Below are 17,579 nucleotides of genomic sequence, written 5' to 3'. Positions count from 1 at the left end.
ATTTTAATAAACATATCCATTTAACAAATCTGTTTTGTTTAAATGCTCCAAAATACAACTGCTTGTTAACACAAATTTCTAATCAGCCGATCACATGGCATGTAGACATGGTCAAGATGATCTGCTGCAGTTCAAACCGAGCATCAGAATGGGGAAGAAAGGTGATTTAAGTGACTTTGAAAATGGCATGGTTGTTGGTGCCAGACAGGCTGGTCTGAGTATTTCAGAAACTGCTGATCTGCTGGGACTTTCAAGCACAACCATTTCTAGGGCTTTCCTAGAAATGGGAGAATGGTCTTAAAAAGAGAAAATATCCAGTAAGCGGCAGTTCTGTGGGAGCAAATGCCTTGTTGATGCTGATAGAAAGGCAACAGTAATTCAAATAACTACTCGTTACAACCGAGGTATGCAGAAGAGCATCTCTGAATGCACAACACGTCCAACCTTAAGGCGGCTGGACTACAGCAACAGAAGACCACACCAGGTTCCACTCCTGTCAGCTAAGAACAGGATACTGAGGCTACAATTCAAACACCAAAATTGCACAATAGATGATTGGAAAAACGTTGCCTGGTCTGATGAGTCTTGATTTCTGCTGCGACATTCGGATGGTAGAGTCAGAACTTGGCATCAACAACATGAAGCATAAATCCATCCTGCCTTATATCAATGGTTCAGGCTGGTGATGGTAGTGTAATGGTGTGGGAGATTAGTATTAGTACCCATTAGTACCAATTGAGCATTGTGTCAACACCACAGCCTACCTGATTATTGTTGCCGACCATGTCCATCCCTTTATGACCACAGAGAACCCATCTTCTGATGGCTACTTCCAACAGGATAACATGCCATGTCATACAGCGTGTATCACCTCAGACTGGTTTCTTGAACATGACAATGAGTTCACTGTACTCAAATGGCCTTCACAGTCACCAGAGCTCAATAGAGCACCTTTGGGATGTGGTGGAATAGGAGATTCGCATCATGGATGTGCAGCTGACAAATCTGTAGCAACTGCGTGATGCTATCATGTCAATATGGACCAAAATCTTTGAGGAATATTTCCAGTATCTTGTTGATTCTATGCCATGAAGGATTGAGGAAGTTTTGAAGGCAAAAGAGGGTCCTACCCGGTACTAGTAAGGTGTACCTAATAAAGTGTCCAGTGAGTGTATATTACCTATATTCAATTTTATTATTCATTATTCACCTAAAGTAATTTTCCTATTCCAGAAGTATTTAGACGTGTGTGTGTGTGTGTGTGTGTGTGTGTGTGTGTGTGTGTGTGTGTGTTGTAAGCATGAGACTGAGGACAAAGAAAGTACAATGAAAGCGAATGAATGAAGAGAAATGGATTCTGTAAGAAAGACAGGTCGGCCTGAATTTTTAAGGATCGCTTCACTTCTTAGGTGTTTTAAATCCTTTCATATAAGGGCATCGCACACACCGCAGCATCTCTCTTCCCTCCTTCCTTTAATCTGATCCTCTGGCCAATTCTCTCACGCAGACATAGGCACACACAATCTGAATCTCTTTTTCCAAAGACAGGAACGGACACTATGTTCTTCGTGACCGTTTCCACACTCTAACTGCAGAAGAGCTCAGATAAGACCAAATACATTAAACATGAGGCAGTCTTATCGCTATTTGACACGAGGATGCACCTGCGAGTTAAAAGCAATGGCCAAATCAAAATGCATAAAACATTTTGTGCTCTGTTTATTGGCCTTTGCATTATTGAACGAGAGGTTCTTCTGTAAAACAATGCCCAAAGTGATTACCTTATCAATAATACTAGGAATCTAAATAGGGGTGACCGGAACTAGCTGTTACACTGGAGATATTTCATCATATTTGCAAGTTGTCATGTGTTTTATGTTATATTGTACAGCTTTGTGCTATAAAATTGCTATCATTTTAACATTTTGACATTAAAATCAATACTGGTACCCATATAAAATATAGCGTGTCAAGTCACACATGAGCTAAAGCTTGCAGGTAGGGAAAGATACATGGATTTACATCAGTGCCTATGTCATTATGCAACATTATGATCCCGCTCTCCATACTGTTAGTCGAGACTGGTGACTTGTAATGAAAATGTAAATAATGTTCAGTTCCATGTATATAACAGTATTTTGATTCATGAGAACATAGTGTATCATCAGAGCCAAGGATGGGCAGTATTTATAATACATTGTATTTGTATTTTGTAATTTGTATATTATAGGGTTGATGAAAATAGCTTAAACTTTGTATGAAAATACTTGAGTGTCTTGTATTTTTGTATTTTTAAAATACAGTAAAATACTTTGTAGGAAGTCTACCTGATGACATCATAAAAATGCACCTTCTGGTTGGTGCTTTGGACATTATTGACTCTTCAATTTAAAGAAGAACTGGAAAAAATGTTTTGGAGAATGAGTATACTGTACAAATAGTAGAAGTTTTTGGATGGATTGCTGATGCCAAATGTTTGTCGTTAAAAAAAAAAACAACATAAAAGTTCATGTAAATTCAGATGCAAAAAAAAAAAATTATTCATGAAACAATCTGTGAACAAAGAATTAAAATGAATTTTACACCCTTTTAAAATATTAAGAGGTTGAATTATCATTGTACAGAGATGATGGCAATTTTACTCGTCACCAAATGCGTGAAAACAGTGATAGTACTTTGTTGCGACTGCATTAAATGGTTTAAACGGTAAGAGGTCATCTTCAAGACAGGATTTTCTATATGAAATGTATACAAAATATATACAAAACAATAATAAAAACACATTACATTTTATACCTCCTCATGTACAGCAGAACTAAAGGTGAATGAGGTGGCAGAAAAGCTAAAAGTTGGTCAGAGAAAAGCTGTTGTTAAGTATAATGCTGAAGGTATTAATCGAAAAGGCCTATTGATAGAAGGTTTGCAAATAAACAGCATGCTTTCTAGTAAAAGTATTTTGTCAAGGGCGTAGATTCGCTCGTGACATTGGTGGGGGACATACATTCCTAGAGCGCATACATTGCACAAATTGTTTATGTGCTATCAAAAACATGAATAATGTACTCAATAATATAAAATAAACACTTTATAATATAAATGACAATTAATGAATCACGTTCCATGCTGCAAATGTTAATTTACATGATTTTACTGAAATCTAGCTTTGAGGAGGTATGAATGAAGAGAAATTTATGAAAAGGTGTGTGACAAAACAGAATTGATTAATTGCACAGCCTTTATTAGTAGTATTTTACTGTAGTGAACTCATAGCAAACTTGACTTTAACCCTTTGTGCATAAGTAGGTTACTAAGGGTTAATGGAGCATTAGTTTATTTTGAAATCAATAAAATTATTAGTAGGGACATTTCAGTAATTGGTGGATATTGGTGGGGATATGACCTCTCCGCCCATGCCAATTCTATGCCCTTGTATTTTGTAATTCTAAAATACTACATACTGTATTTTATTTTGATACATGTTGTGTCTGCTGTATTTTGTAGTTTATTTTGATACACTTAAATTTAAGATTTTTGGTATTTTATTTTAAAATACTTTTTAATGTATTTAATGTATTTTTGAATGTATTCTACCCCTTTAAATGTATTTCTCAGTATTGTATCTTGTTGATAATATACTTTATAATGACAAAAAATACCTTGAAAATAAAATAATCAAAACATCAAAAAGTCATTAAACTGATGATTCATTAAAAAAAACTCAGAAAATGAATCTCACTGAAACAAATGTAATCTGTTATGCACAATATTTTCAGTCTATAACAATGACAAACAACGTGTTGATAGTGCAGACTGACTGTTCTCCATTCTTAAGGGAGTTTGCACTGGCTGACATCTCATTAATGTCAGAACATTCCTGCACTACACCCCCGCCCTCCGTTTCCATCAGTTCCATCTTCCAAAGCTCGCGACCCTGAGCGCAAAGGCGCGTGCGAACTTTCACAGCATTTAAGGGAGGTTTCGGAGCTATTTTGTGCCACTTTTTCACGCTTTCGGATTCCCCGAAACAAACAAAACACACGAGGATGATGAGCACGTCTGACACTCCAGTCATTATAACACATCAGTCACGTCTCCCCCGCGAGGTCGTTCATCAGCACAGAGTTGCGCGCGCGTAATGCAGATGAGCCCTCAGCTCGCCAAATGAAAAAAACATTTATAAATCTACACGTTTTTAATTATATAAACGCCAAGGAACACGACATAACTTCTAAAATGTTCTGCAATGTGTTCGTTTAAGGTAGTCATAATCAGATGGTAATATACTTTAGAATTAGTACAGGATAGATACAGTATTACCAAAGTGGTTTAAAAAAATACCATGGTAATATACAGAATTGTTATTCATTTTTTTTGGGGGGGGGGGGGTTTCTTGTGTTCTGCTCATACTACTTTTTTTACCTACAGTAAAAAAAAATTCACAGGTGCACGAGCAGGTGTTTAAAACATTCTTTATCGCTAACGTTACCAAACTATTTGGAGCGTTTCCAGATTTGATTTTAACTGACTGAACCCAAATATTCACTATCACCCCATTCTCCGAGTTCAGTAAAGTTGCTCCAAAAGATTCAGTGCGCGAGATAGCCGTACAAATGACTCTGATCGTTGTGGAAACCAGTTTGAACGATTCAATGCAATGAACCGACTCTAAAGATCCATTCGCGAGAAGAGCATCGCTTCCAAACAGGCGACAGCAAACAAGGGCATGATTTCATTCGAGAATATAGTCTACAGTCAAACATGTTAGCCTTTGTCAACGCCAGCCGCTACATAATCAACAAAATACTTTTAATTTACGGAAAGACAATCGAGTTTCAAAAACTAGCAACAGTACTTTGGATCGGTTGCAACAACGCTACAACCCAGCACACATTTCGTAAATAATGAAGAAAAAGCCACGTTCGTGTGAATCATATAATAAACATTGAATCAGTTACAGAAAGCCATTCAACAATTACCATTAACTGTAGCAAATGTAAGTAAACAGAAATAATTAAGAAACTGCTAAATAAAAATATATATGCATGCATAAATCTATTGAAAAATTGACTCTTGACATTTTAACATTGCTTACCTTACTAGCCAGAGTTCACAGAAAGGTAAAAGATGCTCTTTTGAAAGAACTAGTTCTACTCAGTCCTCTGCTGTTTAGTAGATCCACTAAAAGCGCACGGTTCCTCTCCAGAAACGCACGGCTTGTCTTCGACCGTCCGGATGTTTGTGTGTCGGTTCCGCGTATCGCCCTGGTCACTAATTGCCAGGCCACTGGAATCTCCCGGAGCGCACGAGAGGAAGGTTCTCCCGGCACGCGCGCCTGATTGGCTAGACTGTCGGTGACGCACCAGCAGGTGGCAGAGCGTTCATATAAAAGAGGAATTCAGGCAGACATTCATAAACTGCATTGACTTGTTGAATAGGGTCTGCTGGAAAGACAAGTATTGCTTTTCCAACGGCAAATACATCTAGGATAATTATGACAAACACTGTTCCGAAGTAACAGTATATAATGTTATTAACTTCATTTTCCTCTTATTTAAATGTCCTTCTGTCTTGGGTTAATATGAATGTACCCTGGGCTCCTGTAAACCACAAAAAAATTCCTTGTGACGAATGCTGCTGATTCTCATTCAGCTTTCAGTTTAAAAGAAACAATATTTATTGAGTATTAATATTTACTGGGTGTAGGTTTTTATGCATTTGATTATTTTTTACAATTATTTTATTTATTTTCTTTTATTTTATTAACCAAGTAAAATCTTTTTTTAATATTAACTCAGACCTTTGCTCTCTACACTATACACCATAAAAAAATGCATGGTTCCACACAATTCATTCATATTGTCCCAACACAAATTGATTAAGTTAACTTAACACTTAACAAATTTTTGTGGATTAAACATAAAAAAATAAGTTGTCCCAATGAAATCTCAAGAATTGTGTTGTTTCAGCTCATTTTAAATAAGCAGTTTGAACGAGCAAACAAAAAAAAACATTTTGAGTATAAATAGTAGTAGGGACCTACAAATGACAGATGCTGAAAGAAATGTAACACGTCTATCAGAATTATCCTCTGATGCAAACTGCTTTGACTTTATCAATTTCACAGTTTTGAATTAAAAGATGATGGATTATTTATATGAGTCATGTAGTTCGTAACTGAATTCAATGAGAAAAGAAACAATTTGTCATCATATGCAGGCATTTATTTCAGTTTTATGATCGAATTATTATTTCAGAATAGTTGAAATTGGTTAGAAAAATCTTTCACTTGCTCTTCTTTGTTGTTGTTTTACTTTAAATATATCACAACAATTTGCTAATTTAATTTGTTTAAATAAGATAAAGCATTACAAAATAACATCATGCAGGAAAAACAAAAAAGGAACATACATAACTCTTGTTTTGCCTAATACATATTATGATAACATTTAAAATTTCAGGAACATACCGTGTATTTGTTTTAGAAATAGGATAATAATTATGCTGTATTTCAGTACTAATTCATTTAGTGGGGTTTCTGATTTCTTCCTTATTTTGTAACCGGTGTATTCAACTGATTATGGTGTATTTATTTATTTTAATCTAAGGCTGAGACCAGTTTTAACAAGAAATTGAGATTTTAAATGAGTTTGTTTAATTTATCCTTTTTCACATTATGACAAATAAGAACTAATTAGCCGGCATACTCAGAGAACAGCTGTAAGAGGTTGCTTTAATGATGCCCAATTAAAAGAATATTCCATTATTCCACTGTTTGTCTTTTGTGTTCAGAGCATGTTAGAGATTATAAACATATGGACCCCTACGGCTTAAGTAGAGCACAATGCAACATTTACACAAATGTGCAGCTGTCCTATCCCTGATTTAATGTGAAAAAGTACTCCAAGAAGGAAATTAAATGTTAAAATGGCTTATAGGGAAGGTAATGACTTGCTGTGATTAGTTTGCAATGGGATATTGTACGGTTTTATGTCATCCGTTGCAACACCATAAAAAAAATACACTCACCGGCCACTTTATTAGGTACACTTGTCCAACTGCTCATTAACGCACATTTCTAATCTGCCAAACACATGGCAGCAACTCAATGCACTTAGACATGTAGACATGGTCAAGACAATCTGCTGCAGTTCAAACCAAGCATCAGAATGGGGAAGGAAGGTGATTTAAGTGACTTTGAATGTGGCATGATTGTTGCTGCCAGACTGGCTGGTCTGAGTAGTTCAGAAACTGCTGATCTGCTTGGATTTTCAAGCACAACCATCTCTAGGGTTTACAGAGAATGGTCTGAAAAAGAGAAAATATCCAGTGAGCTGCAGTTCTGTGGGCGCAAATCCCTTGCTGATGCCAGAGGTCAGAGGAGAATGGCCAGACTGGTTCAAGCTGGTAGAAAGGCAACAGAAACTCAAATCACCACACATTAAAACTGAGGTATGCAGAAGAGCATCTCTGAAGGCACAACACGTCAACCCTAGAGGGGGATGGGCTACAGCAGCAGAACATTGGGTGCCACTTCTATTGGCTAAGAACAGGACATTGAGGCTACATTTTTCACAACAAAATTGGATAATAGAAGATTGGAAACCTGTTGCCTGGGCTGATGAGTCTCGATATCTGCTGCGATATTCAGATGGTAGGCTCAGAATGTGGCATCAACAACATGAATCCATCCTGCTTTGTATCAACGGTTAAGGCTGGTGGTGGTGGTGTAATGGTGTGGGGCATATTTTCTTGGCAGACTTTGGGCTCATTAGTTCCAAGTGAGCATCATGCCAACACCACAGCCAACTTGAGTATTGTTGCTGACCATGTTCATCCCTTTATGACTACAGTGAACCCATCTGCTGATGGCTACTTCCAGCAGGATAACGTGCCATGTCATAAAGCATGAATCATCTTAGACTGGTTTCTTGAACATGACAATGAGTTCACTGTACTTAAATAGCCTCCACAGTCACCAGAACTCAATCTAATAGAGCACCTTTAGGATGTGGTGGAATGGGAGATTCACATCATGGATGTGCAGCTGACAAATCTGCAGCAACAGTGTGATGCTATCATGTCAATATGGACCAAAATCTTTGAGGAATATTTCCAGTACCTCATTGAATCTATGCCATGAAGGATTAAGGCAGTTCTGAAGGCAAAAGGGGGTCCAACCCGGTACTAGTAAGGTGTACCTAATAAAGTGCCTGGTGAGTGTATATATCAGACTAATCTCCCAAATGATGAGTTGTAGCTGGATTATATTTCTGGAGAGGAATGTAGTATTTTATACATATTCAATTTGTCATTGTGACATTCATATTGAGCAAAACTGGACCAAAAAGAATGCAATTCACAATATTTTTTATTCATTTCAGAGCGAGACGGTCTGGAAAGAGTGAAAGGGACGCTCTGCTGCTTACTGAAGATAAAGATTCAAAGTCAATTCCGCTGTCTACCACCCTAATGATTATTCACCTCAGGAAGAAAGTCTAAGAAAAAGATGGAGAAAGAAGGGTGTGAGCGCAGCAACAATGTGACGAAAAAGGAGAGACACTGGGATTATCGATGTAGAACTGAAAAGAATCAAACTCTCAGAAAGTCTAATGATAACTGTATATCAAATTCTGTTTTCTCTATGGGACTAATTATGTCAAAAACTGGCCTCTGTCTAGGAACTGAATGTCTTTTCACCTAGAGAGTATTAACTTAGCAAACACTATTGTCATAAATGACCTAAAAGTCCATATCAACAAAATTGTTTCCCCAACAACTCAAGCGGCAGAGCATCTTCATAGTGAATGAGTGATCTACATATAAAGCAGATTACAGCACCTGTGCCCATTCTGTCATCACATAGTAAAACACAGATGCACTGTAAAGATACTCTGGGATTAATTAAGCCATAGATCACCTTGTCTTGCTCAATAAATCAGGAGTAGCCCTTAAGGTGGACAGAAAGATTAGAGGAAATGAACTGTACAAATAGGAAGGCCTGGTTTTATTTCTTCCAATCATACTTACCCGTCATTGAAGTGTTCTCATTGGCTGCAGGGGACAGTCTTCTGCTGATGCCCTTTTGCGTTCTTTTCACTTCAGAGTTCAGAATAAAAGCACAATATTTGACCTGAAATCAAAAAGATAACAGGTGTTAGATAAATATATAGGCATTTTGTGGCATGATTATGTTTTTAGCCTTCCTGTTTCTGCTAGATTGTGGCATTAGTGACAGCGTGTGTTGCCAGATGAGGCATAGCTTGAATGGCCTGCTGCTTTAGACAAAGGCACCTATTGAATGCACAGAAATCATTTGAATGCTTTTTCTCACACCAAAATCAAATAACACAAAGTCATGTAATTAAATGGGTGGCCGTAAACAGACATTAACAATATTTACTGTACGTTGCTAATGGAATAGCGATTTAAAATGCTTAATTATTTTAATTGCATATATCCTTTATGCGTATTTGTGTGCACTTTTATGTTTTAAAACATCTAGATTAGTTACCACAGCTGGAATAATTCTAAAATGTAAAATATTAATTAATTAATTAAATTCATTTATTATCGTTTCGGCTCAGTCCCTTTATTTATCAGGGGTCGCCACAGCAGAATGAACCGCCAACTTATCCAGAATATGTTTTACGCAGCATACGCCCTTCCAGTTGCAACCTATCACTGGGAAACAGCCATACACTCTCATTCATACAAATACACTACAGACAATTTTAGCTTACTCAATTCACCTACAGCATATGTGTTTGGACTATAGGGGAAACCGGAGCACCCAGAGGAAACCCACGCGAACATGGGGAGAACTTTTAAACTCCAAACAGAAATGCCAACTGACCCAGCCGAGGCTCAAACCAGCGACCTTCTTGCTGTGAGGCGACAGTGTTATCCACTGCACCACTGTGCCGTCCACTTAATATTAATACTAAATATTAATTAATAAATAATTTCAGGTTTTGTTATTAATCTTTTAGCTTTAAATCAACATGTTATTTGCCTTTTTGAAATAGTTTGTGACGTGATTGGAAATTATTTCTTTACAGCATATGTTTCCCTTGCGAAAATGAACAATGGGTTTATTAAAAAGTACAAAATAACCATGTTTACAATCAACATTGATTATCATTTTGTAATAAAAACACAGTTTACCACTAAATCATGTTTAGTGGAGCAAAACCATGGTGGATTTGTGGTTATCATGCCTGACTAAACTGGTCTGATCTGATAGAAAGGCCACAGTACCTCAAATATCCACTCAGACTGCTGGTGGCATACTGATGTCTTGGAGATTTTCTTGGCACACTTTAGGGCCGTTATGTCTGAGCATCATTTAAATACGACAGCATTGCCGAGTTTTGTTTCTGACCATGTCCTTCCCTTTATGACCACACTGTACCATTTTCTGATGCTGACTTTTTGCAGGAAAACAAAGCATGCCACAAAGCTCAAATCATCTGAAATTTATGAGTGCACGATACTCATATGACATTTACAGTCACCAGATCTCAGTCCAATAGGCAACCTTTGTGATGTGGAGCATTACTGATGTGCAGCTGACAAATCTGAACAGCTGTGTGATTCCCTGGACCAAAATCTCTGAGGAACGTTTCCAGCACCTTGTTGAATCTCTGCTACAAAGAGACAAAACAGTTATGAAGGAAAAAATGCGTTCAATGCGGAACTAGCTAGATCTACTAAGAAAAGTGACCAATGAATCATTCATTCATTCAATTTCCTTCAGCTTAGTCCCTTATTTATCAGGGGTCGCCACAGCGGAATCAACCGCCAACCATTCCAGCATATGTTTTACACAGCGGTTGCCCTTCAAGCCGCAACCCAGTACTGGGAAACATACTCTCTCGCATTCTCACACACACACACTTAGCCAATTTAGTTCATCCAATTCACCTAATGCATGTTTTTGGACTGTGAGGGAAACCGGAGCACCCAGAACATGAACTCGAGGAAAGCATGCAAACTCCACACAGAAATGCTAACTGGCCCAGTTGGGACTCAAACCAGTGAACTTCTTGCTGTGAGACATTGCTAGAATTATTAATATTATTATGGCAACACTTTAGTTTCAGTATCAATTCCGACTATCAACTTCTGGCTTACCTGCCTAAAATATTGGCTGTTTATTACTTTTAAATAGGCCACAAGGAATCTGAGCCCACAAAAATCCATAATTATGCAGATTCCCACCCTAATCCTACCCTAAACACAGCTTAAAATAGCCTAACAGTCAGTTAAACTATAGTATAAGACAACACACAGCTGTCTAAATAAATAGGATATAAAATACACAGTTGATCACTTAGGCCTATTAAATTCTTATTAAAAAAAACTGTACTGAAAGAAAAAAGCACAAGAAAGAATGTTGATTTGAAACAGAAAATTATTTTATCGATGTGCTCTAATTTTAGACAGTTATTTAAGATTTTTTTGTTAAATTTTTAGTAATTTTATGTCGGCGCGGGATCTGAGTGGTATTGGTTTACCGGTGAGCATAAGTAGAATGTTAACAGAGCGCTTGCTTTGGGCGGTTAGCGACTGACTGGAGCTCACGACCAGCGGCACACCGCTCAGCTCCACCCACATGCTCTGGCTGCTATAGTATATCAATTCAGTATGTTCACTATGTTACATAACTGCCCCCTGCTGGTCATGTCCTTCCTGTGTTAGACCATTTTGTGCTGTGCCGCGCAGTACTGCAGCACTGTGTGTGGTAACGTTCATTCACTCACGCATTCTCAGTAGCCACATATGTACCTTACTAACATAATAGATAGCAACATAGTTGGAAAGAAATTAGCAAAAAAATTGAGCTAAATGTCTTTAATGGTTTATTAATAGCATAAATTGTACCTTAAAATAAAGAGATTATTATTAGTATCAATTAAAAAGTAATCAAATAATTGAATATACAGCATTCTTAAAAGCAATACCATTCAAAGTTCCTGCCACTCTATTGAAAACTATCACACTCGCAGAATGGTGAAAGCCACTGACTTACAGCAGTAAATCTCCAGACAGTTAAGTCATACACCTGGCGTATATGTGCCACTGAATAGAATTTCTCCAAAATGAATGATGAAAGTGCTCGCCTTTGATCTGCAGTTATTTTCCTCGCAATAACTTTCTCTATTCTCTCTTTCCCAGTGTGAAAAATTGTTCATTTTATTACCTTAAGAAAAGGGAAAGTTGCTCCTTGAACTTGAGTTGCATCAGAGTGCAGCAGAATATTTTTTTGATGAAGTGCTCCGACTCCCTAGGGGAAAATGATCAGGATGATTATTGACCAGAGCCACACACACACAGAGGAAATTATAGAAATGCTATTTATAGAACAAACCATCACTCCTGTACTCACTTATAAAATCTGTAAACGCTGGTTGGCTGATTGATGCCATTCCTTGCTTGATTTCACAATATTCAAGGTAGTCTGAATTAGCATGATTCTCAGTGGAGAAGCTGTTTACAAGCACAGTAGGAGATCTGCAGTCACATTTTCATGTTTAACATCATCATCTTCCAATGTCCATTTCCCTGTCTCTCTGCCATGCCTCCCACAAGCTGTTTCTGGCCCCAATTGTCAATAGTTTCATCAACAATAATCTGATCATAGACTGCTTTCATCATGAATTATTGAATTAAGGTGAGCATTATCACTTTCAGCTGTAGGAAACATTTCTGCCGCAAAAGGGGAAAAAGCATTGGGAGAATTCAATTAGCTTATCTGTCTGACTTTCTGGACATTATGTGCAGAGATGTGGGCCAATTAGAGGATTCAGATCAATGCAAGATATTGGAATCGTCTTCATTCTCACTTTTCCTCCCTTGTCAGTTTATACTATTGCTGTGTAATTTTTCTACTTTTGTTTTATTAAATGTTTTCAGTGAATATTGGCTTTAGGAAGATCTCCACAAGAACAGATCTCACGTGATTCCTAATCTTTGCAACAATAAAACTCTTCAATGCAACAAGCCCTTAATCACAACTTCAGTGTTTAATTTCTAATATGGAAGGGTAGCATACTTGTTTTCAGATATAAGTCATGTTAGAAATATTTATTTGTATTTGTAGGAGTGGATTTACCCTGAAACTATTGCAAATGGGAAACGTTGGATTTTCTTCAAGTTTTGAGTTTGTCTTAGAGAAAATATGTCAGATTCAATAAATATAACACCTTTAATAAGTTATATTTAATAAGTGTACAAAATACTGTAGCACTGTAAATTAGCCTATACTGTAGGTCCATCAACATCTTGCTCCAACCAAAGTCCTTTTTAATGGGGGTTTTTTTGTGCACAAAAGTGTCTTTGAGCTTTGTATGTTTGTGCCGACTGAAGCACTGACAGAGCCATTGAAGCCTTATAGAATGTTTTGACAATGTTTCCTTTTCGTAAGTTTCTTATCCTATCAGACGACAATTATTCAGTCAAGTTGTGACAGTGAAGGGCAAAACATTGATGATGGGTTCCAACTAACATACAGTAGGCTCAATCTGAAAACGTAGCCCTATATACATTTCTGGAGATCGCGAACTATGTAGCCAGAAGTATGTATGGCTGCATTTATTTTTTAAAACAAATCCTATGGGGCGGTATATAGCAACGACTTTCCCGCTGTTTATCCGTTTGTCCAGTTGACCAGTTTGTCCAGTTAACTCACCATATACGTCGGCGGACTTGAGATGCAGAGAGGAGCTGACCATTCCAGAAACCAGGTAAGATAAAACAGAAGCCAAAACATAAAATAAACAAGTAAATAACAGGGTGAGAATGTGGTAAAATCTGAAAACATGGTAAAAATCAGGCGAGAGCTTTTCTTTTTCTGGATTGCTTTTTAAAACTGCCGTTTGGGAAGTGGATGGACAGGTCAATCTGTGCTTTTGAAAACACTATTGGGTTAAGGGAAGGAGGAGGGTGAGTCAGTCGATCGGTCAGTCAGTCAGTTATTCAGCCAGTCGACAGTTAGATGACAGAAGCCTCTGGTGTATTTACACAAGAACAGCAGGCGCTAATGGCACTCGCGAGAGAAATTTAAGGTCTGATAAAGCATACACAGCACCTTCTGGTGGATTCGCGAAAATAAAAACTGCAAAAAAAAACTGCTCCTGGGACGTATTTGGCACTCTTCAGGAATTTATAAAGCAGTACGTTTTCAGAATGAGCCTGGGTTGGTTGCGGCACTGTTTTGTCAGACGTACCACACTACTTCTGACCAAGTAGTCGGAAGCAGCATTTCCAACTTCCATTTTGACCGCTGCCGAGTGGATTCTTGAACACTGCTGATTGGCCATTGTGTTCATGTGCTCAACAGATAAGATTGGCTCTAATGATCTCCAGTTTACTCGGACGCTTTTGAAAACCACATCTATCAGCTGATCTGTCTGATTGACACGCCATTCAAATGCTGACACACACGACTTTCAAAAACTCCAGTGCCTGAGGACATTTCTTTCCCTTTAAAGTATAGGTATGTTTGTGTCTAAATTTTACAAAATAAGTACTCTTTAAATATAAAAATCTTACATTTCCTCATGTTTTACCTCAGATTTTTTGTGAGTCATGAGCCACTGACAGATGAACTAACTATTTAACACAGCACTGTTTTACAATGTGAAGGGACACAACACACAGTGTGAAACGTTATAATACATGAGATTAAAAGCATTGTTTAGAGTGACGACAACCTTGACTTCAGCATAATCTGTTTTGATCTGAATTGGAGACTATTAAACCTTTTTTTAATGGCGCATCCATTAAGCTGAATTCTGAAGAACATGGGAGATGAGAAGATGGGGATTCATTGAGAAAATTTGCACTGTTTTTTGAATGTGTATAACATCTGCTCAACAGATGTTTGATAGAGTCATCTCCGATTTCTGGAGTCACTAAAGCATGAACAAACACATCCACATGAACACACAAACGTGAAGATTTGTTCACTTGATGACAAGCGTGCACATGCATATGTATGCAATCTCACAAACACCGGCACAATCAGAGAAAAAAAACTCAAGTCCCTATAATTACCTGTTGCATTATAGAGTCGCTCTAGAGTATCAAGAATTCCAGCTGCTTCTGCACAGTAATGGGTAATGGTTCTTCCCGCTCCTCGTATTATGGCCTTTGGAGACTCTTAGGAATTAAAACCCAAAGATCACATTCACCTTATGCAGTCAATTCAATTTCCCTCACTTGTGCATTCAAAGAAATTCAATTAAAATAAAAATGGATGAATGGTCGGATAATGGGAAAATATTTGCCGCTTTTAATCTAAAAGGTTTCATATTCCCTACATCTTTATAGAGGGGAAAAAGTGAACATCAAAAGTGCTCTCCACAGTGTGCCGTTCATCTGCCTCAGTGAATTCTGGGAAGAACATCCAGGCAGAAATATGAAGGAAGCAGAAGCACTTGTTTAGACAGAAGACATTAAAGGCAGAAGACAAGCTGTGAGCAGGTGGATGTTTGCGTGCTTTTGTGTGTGCATGTACGTCTTGTCCTGTTTCACCTTCCTAGGACACACATCTGGGTTTGTGTGTGGGCCTCAGATTAGTATTCTGTGAAGGCATCGGTGTTCTGCAGGAGCAGGCTAATTCTCTTTGTAATGGAGAATAAGGCATAGCTGATGGAGTAGGAGAGGCTTCTGATCTGATTAGCGTCTCGAAGAGCCCCTCGCGCTACCGTAATGATGCTGTTTTCGTAATGTCAGAGTCTTCATAAACAGTAGTAATAGATGAGACTGCACCTTGAAAGAAGTGTAATAGAGAGAGGAAGATCAGCGAAGAAGACTAGGTCAAACACTAGGTCCAAATCACCATGACAACAGAAAGCGTTATTATTAGATTTGGTGTTTAATCAAGCACACAAAATAAAGACGCGTCAATCAATGTATGGACAGAGGGAGTAATGTAAATTGGAAAAAAACTCATCCACCTCTGTTATTAGCCATTGACCAGAGGTGACTTCACAATATCTTGCTTATTACTATGGGACTTTCTAAATAAAGACTTATATGTGTGGATGTTATATATTTTGAGTTGATTTTTTTACTGATTACTATTTTTAAGCTTCCACAAAGAAAAAATCTATTACAATGAGCAAAGTAATATTGCTGTAAAACACATTCTATTACTCAATTCAAGTTTATTTATATAGCGCTTTTACAATGTAGAAGCAGCTTAACATAGAAGTTCTAGTAAATTGAAACGTCAGTCCAGTTTTCAGAGTTTAAGTTCAGTTTAGTTCAGTTCAGTGTGGTTTTTCACTGCTGAAAGTCCAAACACTAAAGAGCAAATCTATCGATTCGCAGCCCCACAAGTCCCAAACCAAGCAAGCCAATGGCGACATTGGCGGTAAACAAACTTCACCAATTGACGAAAGTTAAGGAAAAAACCTCAAGGGAAACCACTACTAGTGTTGTTGCTATTTGAGTATGAAAAAGATTGGCAAATTTCCAACGCAAAATAAGATTATTATTTATTATATAAGTTAAAAACAAGCTATTTTCTATATCAGTTAAGACCATGCTAATATACTGATAGACGTGGAGTTTCTTACCCTATAACACAGGTGTCAAACTCAGTTCCTGGAGGGCCGTAGCTGTGAACAGTTTAGTTCCAACCCTAATTTAACACACCTGATCAAACTTATTGAGTCCTTCAGGCTCGTGTTGGAGTTGGACAAGTGTTGAAACTAAACTGTGCAGGGCTGCAGCCCTCCAGGAACTGAGTTTGACACACCAGCATCTACACTGTAAAAAAAACTGTGTATGTTTTACTTAAAAAAAATTGAGGCAACTACTTGCATCTGCCTATTAGACATGTTTTCAACTTACACTTTCAAGTAACATCAACTTAATTTTATCAAATTTCCAGTAGTTTTAAGTTCATTAAACCTGTTTTTCTAAGTAAAATGTACTTATTTATTCTAATAATCCACACAGTATTTTAAGTTACTATTAACAATTATTGTATTAACTCTTGTTAGTATTATGCAAGATAATACATAAAGCATTTAATTGTAAAACATATGTATTTGTAACAAATTCGTAGTAAGTAACTAAAATTTTAAAGTAAAAAAAACAGGTTTTATTTGTTGAAAATATTAATTATTGTTTATTACAATTACAAGTCTCCTGAGTAACTTTCCTCAGTATACAGCATCATATTGTGAACCCGGGTGTTGTGTGCTTTTAAAATAGATGTAATTTAATTTGAACACACATAATGCACTGTCTGACAGTCTACTTGATATCTGTGAGTTTAGAAAGCAGTGTGTCAGGAATTTAATCTTACAAAGCTTCAAAATATATGTAATTGTTTTGTTTGTTTCTGCTGGAGTAACTGATACAGAAGCTGTAAAGGCCCCCCCTTCTTATAGAAAGGGGGTGGGGAGCAGCAGCTCATTTGCATTTAAAGAGGCAAGTGCAGATTGCTAGTTTTTACTTCGATCCAACAAGGGACAATTACAGCATTAATAATCTGTAGGGTCTTTTGAACTAAAATTCCAAAAATGTATTCAGGGCACGGATTTTCGGTTTTCAGGGATTTT

General features: G+C 37.3%; 1 protein-coding gene across 1 annotated transcript in view; it reads right to left on the bottom strand.

Annotated features, from left to right (window-relative positions):
• The window catches only part of chrm3a (cholinergic receptor, muscarinic 3a), a 148,136-nt gene extending 142,915 nt beyond the window's left edge, over window positions 1-5,221 (bottom strand). The window contains exon 1 of the mRNA XM_056476706.1: window positions 5,093-5,221. The gene's annotated coding sequence lies outside the window, so the exon portion shown is untranslated. The remainder of the gene's footprint in view (window positions 1-5,092) is intronic.
• Window positions 5,222-17,579: the final 12,358 nt, after the last annotated feature.

Source organism: Danio aesculapii, chromosome 17, assembly GCF_903798145.1.
Source record: "Danio aesculapii chromosome 17, fDanAes4.1, whole genome shotgun sequence".
NCBI classification, from domain to species: Eukaryota; Metazoa; Chordata; class Actinopteri; order Cypriniformes; family Danionidae; genus Danio; species Danio aesculapii.
Note: the sequence above shows the minus strand (reverse complement) of the source record. Positions and strands in the feature narration are given on the sequence as shown.